At 38.2% G+C, this 8866-nt stretch overlaps 1 pseudogene; it reads left to right on the forward strand.

The window, feature by feature from the left end:
* Positions 1-675: 675 nt before the first annotated feature.
* LOC102863287 lies at positions 676-1317 on the forward strand (annotated as a pseudogene).
* Positions 1318-8866: the final 7549 nt, after the last annotated feature.

The raw sequence follows: 8866 nt of genomic DNA on the forward strand, positions 1-8866 counted from the left end.
AAGGCCTTGAGCTGGCAGCTTGAAGTCACCTGTGGCTCCTTGGGAGAAAGATGGACAGTGTCCACCTGTACTTTTTATTGCCATGGAAACTCAATGTACAGTCACCTAGGATTTGAGTCCAACTTGACATCAATCAGTGAGTGAGTGATAAAGAGGAAAAAATTTAAGAGCAGTAAGAGAAAAAGATGCACTGAGTACAGACATTTCATTAAAACAATACAAACTGGAAGAAAATAAAGCACCATATTTAAATTAATAAAAGTGACAGTCTATATAGAATTCTATACCTCGTGAAAGTATCTTTCACTAAGAGAGGTGAAATGAGAACTTTTTAAAGCATAAAACCTGCAAAAATTTGTCACCAGCTGACTGACACACTAAGAAAAAAAAAAGTCCTTTAAGCAAAAAAAAGTGAAGCTGGATATACAACAAGACATAAAGATCATGGAATTTTAAGTATGTGGTAACATAAAAATTTTTCCTGACTATTCAAAGAAAAATCCTAACTGTGTCAGGGCTATAATACATATAAGAGTCCCTGGGTAGGACAAGTAATTAGCATTTGACTAATAAAAAACCAAAAAACACTTGGGAGAAGGATTGGCCATCCACTTTCAAAATAACGGGTCTTTGCCTCTTTGGATTCACGTTTGATCTACAGTGGGCTAGGAGAAGATGGCTGGTCCAGGAATGACCGGGCTCTCCCGCCAGGTGTGGTGCTTCAGTGTATCTGTGGTCGGACCATTTTCCGAGCTTGTGAGGCCCCCTCTTCAGATACATGGTATTGAAGTCACTATGCCACCACTCTTTATTCTGCTGCATCTAAACAGAATAAACTGGATCAAGTAGAAAAGGAGTTACTGAGAGTAGAACAACTTCTGAAGGATCCCAAGTGGCTCTTGCTATTCTGAATCCTCACGTGAAGCGGTCTATTAAGGTGAAAAGCCTAAATGACATCACAGCAAAAGAAAGATTTACTCCAATCACATCCAACCTGATCAATCTACTTGCTGAGAATGGTCGCTTGAACAATACACTGGGAGTCATTTCTGCCTTTTCCACCATCATGAGTGTCCACCATGGAGAAGTTCCTTGCACAGTTACTACCGCATCTCCCTTAGACAGCACCTCTCTCTCTATGAATTAAAAACAGTCCTGAACAGTTTCCTAAGTCAAGGCCAAGTGTTGAAATTGGAGGTTAAGACTGATCCATCAATCATGGGTGGAATGATTGTCCGTATTGGCAAAACATATGTTGACATGTCTGCAAAATCCAAGATCCAGAAGCTGAGCAGGGCCATGCGGGAGATTTTGTGAAAATGTTGATGTTCTGTCAAGAGTGTGTAAACCTCGGTTCAAATCCACCAGAGGTTCTGCCGGAGAAGGAGGGACAGTTTCCTCCTGTACCAGTCAGATCTGATTTGACGGTACATGCACAAAAAAAAAAAATTAAAAAAAATAAAATAAATAGTAATAATAATAATAAAATTTAAAAAAAGAGTGTGTAAACCTGGAGCATCAATAAAATGTTGACCTGACAATTTTTAAAGTGGGGGGGGTGGGGAAACAAACCGGGCCTTCAAAAATGGTATGTACAAGGGCGCTCTCGTGACCTAGTGGCAAGAAGTTGTTCTGCAATCACAAAGATGTGTGGTTTGAATCCACCAGGTGCTCTGCTGGAGAAGAAGGAGTGATTTCCTCCTGTGCCAGTTGGATATGATTCAACAGTACACAACGAGAAAGAAAAAAAAAACTTTAAAAAAACCCCCAAACTCCACAAATCCCTATGTACTATAGTGCACACTTAGATTAGACTAGCAGATATGGCACCAGAGGCTGAGTATTGGGCATCACAAAGGAGATGGAACAGTTTTAAATCGATGCTAGTGACTGGAATGTGAAATGTCAGAAGTATGAATGTGGGGAAAATTGGAGATTGTTAAGGAAGAAATGAATTGCATAAATATTGGCATACTTGTTAAGTAGCACTGGCAAATTGAAATGGATTGGCATGGGACATTTTGAATCAGATAATCCTATGATCTATTATTCTAGAAATGAAAAGGTGAGAAAAATCGAGATCACTTTCAAAGTTAAAAAGACGATTTCTACAACCTTTTTGAAATAACAATGTTGTTAGTGATAGGATAAAATCCATTGGCATGCATAAAAGGAAGACCTGTTAATACCACTGTCATTCATATTTATGCACCAAAAACCAGAGCCAAAGATGAGGAAATAGATGACTTCTACCAGCTGTTGCAACTGGAAATCAGTGAATGCAACCTAGAATAATGGGTGACTGGAATGCAAAAGTTGAGAACATAGAAGAGGATTTGTAGTCGGGAAACATGGACTTGATAACAGAAATGAGGCTGGAGACAGAATTATAGAATTCTATACAATCAATGATTTATTCATGGTAACTATCTTTTATAAGAAACACAAACAGTGACTAGACATACAAACCTCACCTTATGGCCTACACAAGAATCAGGTTGATTATATATGTGGGGGGGGAAAAATCACTGGAGAAACTCAATATCTGCTGTGAAAACTAGGCCAGGTACTGATTGTGGATCACATAATCAGCTACTCAATATGCACGTTCAAACTGAAGTTAAAGAAAATAAAATCAAATACACAAGAACCAAACTTGGAACTTGAGTCTATCTCTCCTGAATATAAAGACCATCTCAGGAAGAGGTTTGAGGCCTTGAATACTAATGAGTGAAAACAAATGAACCATGTGAGAGTATCAAGAATATCATCCACGAAGAAGGCAAAAGGTCATTACAAAGACACAGGAAGAAGAAAAGACCAAGATGGATGTCAGACGAGACTCTGAATATTGCAATAGAGTGCCAAGAATCGAAAGCAAAGGGAAGAAATCAAGATGTTAAGGAGCTGAACAGAAGATTTCGAAGGACAATACAGGAATACAAAGTGAAGTATTATAATGAGCTGGAATTGGAAAATCAAAAGTGACGGACTTGCTCAGCATTTGTTAAGCTAAAGGAACTGAAGAAGCAGTTAACGCTTCGAGTTGCAATACTAAAGAATGTTGTGGACAGAATGCTGCATGACATAGGAAGCATCAAAAGAAGATGAAAGGAGTACACAGAATCATTATACCAGAAAGGATTTAATGAAACAACATATAACCAAGACCCTAGAGTGATGAAGGAGGAAGTTCAAGCCTCCCTGAAAAATTGGGGGGGGAAATGCCCCAGGAATCGACAGTATACCAGTTGACATATATCAACAAACAGAGGCTGCCTTGGATGTGCTCACCAAATTGTGCCAAGAAATCTGCAGGACAACTACCTGGCCAACTTACTGGAAGAGACCCATGTTTATTCCCATTCCAAAAAAACAGTGACCCAACAGAGTGTAAATTATTGAACAATATTATTAATATCATAGGCAAGCCTAATTCTGCTGAAGATTATCCAAAAATGACAGAAACAGCACGTCAATAGAGAATTGCCAGATGTTCATGCTGGGTTTTAAGAGGCTGTGGCACTAGGGACATTATAACCAATGTTAGATGGATCTAAGCTGAAAGCAGAGTATCACAGGACTATTACTGTTTAATTGACTGTGCCAAGGCATTTGACTGTATGGATCACAACAAACTGTGGCTAACTCTGAGAAGAATGGGAATTCCAGATTACTTGATTGTGCTTATAAGAAAATTATATTTGGACCAGGAAGCAATTGACAGAACAGAGCAATTAAACACTGCATAATTAAAAATCAGGAAAAGTATACATCAGGGATCCATCCTATCTCCATACCTTTTCAATCTATATGCATAACAGATCATTTGGGAGGCTGGGCTCTATGAGGAGGAATGTGGCATCAAGATTGGAGGAAGACTCATAAAAAAAAAAAATCTGCATTGTGCAGATGATACAACCTTGCTTGCCAAAACAGAGGAAGACCTGAGTGATTCGCTGCAGAAGGCCAAGGACTACAGCCTTCAATATGTACTGAAGTTCAACATCAAGAAAACAAAGATTCTTATCACTGGGCCAATTATCAGTATTATGATAGATGATGACGAGATTGAGATTGCTAACAGCCTCAGCTTGCTTAGTGCCACAATAACACTCTAGGTAACAGCAGCCAAAAAATCAAAAGACAAATTGCATTGGGAAAATTTGCTGTTAGGAATCTCTCCAGAGTAATGAAGAGCAATGATGTCAGTCTAGAGATGAAGGCGCACCTGACTCAGGCCATGGTCTTTGCAATTCCTTGCTATGCATCAGAGAGCTGGAAAATGACTAAGGATGATAGAAGAAAAATCGATGTCTTTGATTTGTGGTGCTGGAGAAGAGTATTAAATATATCATGGACTGCCAGGAGAACAAACAGTTCTGTCCCAGAGATGGTGAAACCAAGATGCTCCTTGGAAGCAGGAGTTTTGAAGCTCCATTTGGAAGCAGGAGTTTTGAAGCTCCATTTGGAAGCAGGAGTTTTGAAGCTCCATCTGACATACTTTGGGCCTGTTGCAAGGAGGGACCAGTCCTTGGAGAAGGACTTAGAAGGGTAGAGGAACAACACAAAAGAGGAAGAGCCTGGATAAGATGGATTGACTCATCAACTGGGATAATGGGAATAGGTGTGTCAGAGATGATGAAGTTGGCTTAGGATAGAGCAGGAGTCAGACATGTTGTACATTGGGTCACTATGATTTGGAGGCAACTCAGCACATAACAACACAACCTCAAAAATTATGTATTTGTGTAAATAATGTGTCCACACATAAACATTAGAAATTATGAAACTCTAAAAAACTCCTGGCTTATTATGTGCATTATTTGTGTTAAAAAATAGTACTAACTGAACAGCTGACAACTTGAACGCACCAGAGATGCCTCAGAAGAAAGACCTGGTGAACTCCTTCCTAAAGGTCACAGTTTTGGAAACCTCACAGCATGCTATTTTATTCTACGGCACGTTTGGTCACCATGAGTTCAAATCAACTTAATAGTAGATGGTTTTGTTTTTAGCACATGTAGATTGAAAATCAATAACAGCAATAGTATACATATTGCAAAAGGAAAATGAACATGCTATTTTAAGAGTCTACACTGAATATGTAGATGTGAAACTTAAATATCCAAATACGTGGCATTCTATTTGAAGGTAAGATAGAATTGGTAAACCCTAAAATAAACACTGAAAACACATGAAAAGGTACAGCTCATAAGCCAATTGATGAGAATAAGAGGCAAATGAGAAGGAAAAGAGATTAAAGAACAGATGGGATAAGTTCAAAACAGATGGCAGGAAGTTAGATTTATACACAACCTTATTTTTTTTAAAGTCACATTAAATATTAATGTTATAAACACCCAAAATGAAAGGATTGGATAAGAAAGTAATATCCAAAAAAAAGAAAGTAATATCCAATATATTCTACCTACAAGGAACACACTTTAAATATGAAAATATAGTCAAAAGTAGAAGGATGGAAAAATGATATATCATGCTTATATTATGTTGTTATTTGCCATCGAGTTCCTTGTGACTCATAGCAACCCTATGTACTACAGCCCTAAATCCTGCTCTTTTCTGTACTAACCTTATTGTCTCTGACACACATACTCCCATTACCCCAGTCGCTGAATCAATCCATCTTAACGAGGGTCTTCTCTTGAGCTGTTCCTCCACCCTCCCAAGCATGACATCCCTCTCCAAGAACTGGTCCCTTCTTGCAATCTGTCAAAGCATATCAAATGAAGCTTCAGAATCCTTGACTTCAACGAGCAGCTTGGTTTCACCCTATCTAGGATGAAACTGTTTGTTCTTTTAGCAGTCCATGGTATATTCAGTACTTTTCTACAGCACCACAGCTCAAAGGCATCAATTCTCCCTTTATCATTCCTAGTCATTGTTCAGCTTTGTAATGCATAGCAAGTAACTGAGAAGATCATGGCCTGGATCAGGCACACCTTAGTCTCCAGCCCAAAATCTTTACTCTTCAGTACTTTGGAGATGTCCCTTACAGCAGACTTTTCCAATATAAGTCATCTTTTCATTTCCTGGCTACTAGAATCAAGGGTGTTGATTGTGGAGCCAAGCAAACTGAGGCTGTTAACTGTCTCAGTATCTTTACCATCTGTCAAGGTGCTGCCAATTGGCCCAGTGGTGAGAATCTGTTTTTTTCATGTTGAGCTTCAATCCATATTGAAGGCTACAGTCCTTGACCTTCAGCAAGTACTTAAGATCCTTCTCAGTTTCAGCAAATATCATGCTTAGACAATGCAAAGTAAATCTGGAGTGGCTATATTAATATCAGACAAAAGAGACTTAAAAGACTTGAGAGCAAAGAAAACACTAGGGATGAAGTAATTTCATAATTATAATAAGATCATTTAATAAAAAAGACATGAAAACCCTAAATGGTTTTTTTCTTAATCAAAGAACTTTTATATATAAGGTAACAAACTGATAAACTGCAAGGAGAAATAAACAAATGTACAACTATAGTGAAAGATCCATAGACAATATTCATCCCACAGTAATAAAACAAATAGAAAGTTACTAAGGATACATTTGAACAACACATTTCAATAAATTTAACCTAATTTGTAAAATAATATGCTTAAAGCAGTAGAAATGGGATGCATAGCAATCAATGCCCTAGGTATTAGTGGGCTGGTCTCTTCTGATGGAAATGACAAATTGAAAAGAGGAATAATATCTCATTCATTATAAAAGAATGTTTTAAGATCCATCCTCATGCATAAATACTGCATATGACCATTAGTGTAAAAACAGAAGGATAACTAGTAAAATGTGCATGGGGATCCAAGGTGGGGAGGGAGTGGGAACAGAGGGGTGGGAGTGAGCAGGGGGAAATTATAGGGCCTCACAACATGGTGGGTGGAGGGAATGGGGATAAAGAAAGTGGGAAAGATCCGGCAGAGATCGGGTAAGACAGGGTAATGGTGGGCTTAGTTCAATGGTGATTGATCTTATAAAGCATAATGAATGAGAATGATTGCATGAAACACAATGTGGATTAAGGATAGTGTGAAACGCAATGTGCACAAACTTTGTATGCAAACCAATGTAAAATAAAAAACCAAGCTAAATAAAAAAGAAAGAAAAATAGGATAGAATGGGCACTAGCTAAATAAAGGGTCCCCTTGTAATATCAATCACTAAATTGAGCACTATGTTTGGTAAGTTTATTTAAGATATATATTCATTTCTTCAAATACTGAGAAATAAAATACCAATTAAAACATCACAAAAAGGATCTATCCTAAAGTAAATGCTGTCAGTGATGGAATAAAATCCATACATTTACAAGGGGGATGAGTCAATATGAATTTCTAAATTTACATACCAATCACTAAAGCCAAAGATTAAGAACTGAGGATTGCTGCCAGTTTCTGCAGTCTGAAATTGATTGGTACAATGAATGTGCATTGGCAATTAGGTAATTACTGGTGATTGAAGATGGAAACCAAGAAGGATTGGCAGGAAGGAACATGGCCTTACTGATAGAAATGATACCAGAGATCACAGGATAGAATTTTGTACACCAGTGATTTATTAACTGCAAACAACTTTTTAAAAAGACATGGCCAAGGGGAGCTCTGGTGGCCTAGTGGCAAGGAGCTGCAACTACAATCCCAGAGGCGCACTGTTCAAATCCACCCGATGCTCTTCCAGGGAAGGAAGGATAATCTCCTCCTGTACCAGTCAGATCTGATTTGACGGTACACTCACACAAAAATAATTTTAAAAAATTAAAAAAAAAGACATGGCCAATGATGTATCTATGCACTTCCTGCTTGATAGAAATCAAATCAGTTACATTTGTGGAAAAGGACAGTAAGAGGAGTTCAACATCATTAGATCAAAGTCAGGTTCCAGCAGGGATAAATCATCAACTATGCATATGCAAGTTCATTGAAAGCTGAAAAAAAATGAAAACAAGTTTACAGAGCCAATCTAACCTTGAGTATATCCCACCTGAACTTAGACCATCTCAAGAATAAATTTGCTGCTTTAAAGACCAGTCAAGTTATGGGAGATGAAGGACATCACGCAGGAAGAAAACAAAAGATTATTTAAAGAGCAGGAAAGAGGATTTCTTCTTGTGTCTGTTGGCCCACCAAAAGTCTTCCTCTGACATGAAGTCTTTCCATGTCTTTTGCCTATTTGGTAATTGAGTTATCAGTCTTTTTCTCATGGAGGCCCTATAGAGTCTGGAAACTTTTGTTATGAAACACTTGTCTGAGATGTCATTGCCAATTTTTCCCCAAGTCAGTAGATTTTCTTTTCAACCTATTGGAAAAAGGTTTTGATGCACACAGGGAACCTTTAGAAGGTCTCATTCATTGCATTTCTGGCTGTATTTGCCAGCCGACCAATGCTATAGGCTGTGTCTTCTAAGTTTGGTCCCATTGTGTCTCATGTTCTTTATGGTTTGAGACTATACCCTTGGGTCTCTGATCCACCTTAAGTTGATTTTTGTGTGTAGTGTGAGATGTGGATCCTTCTTCAGCTTTCTGCATGTAAAAATCCAGTTTTGCCAGCAGCATTTGTTGTTATCATTTCCCAGACACATGAAGAAATGCTCGGAGTCACTGGCAATAAAAGAGATGATAATCAAAACCACAATGATCAAAACAACTATGGGATATCATCTCACCCCAGTAACAATAGCAAAATTCAACAGAGCAGCAAACAACAAATGCTGACGAGGTTGTGGAGAAATTGGAACCCTTATTCACTCTTGGTAGTTGTGTAAAATTGTGCAACCACTATGGAAGGCAGAATGACTCTCAGAAAGTTAGAAATAGAAATACCATTTGACCCAGCAATTCCACTACTGGGA

This window comes from Elephantulus edwardii, unplaced genomic scaffold (assembly GCF_000299155.1).
Source record: "Elephantulus edwardii isolate Elephantulus edwardi_28Jun2011 unplaced genomic scaffold, EleEdw1.0 scaffold00146, whole genome shotgun sequence".
In the NCBI taxonomy this organism is placed as follows: domain Eukaryota; kingdom Metazoa; phylum Chordata; class Mammalia; order Macroscelidea; family Macroscelididae; genus Elephantulus; species Elephantulus edwardii.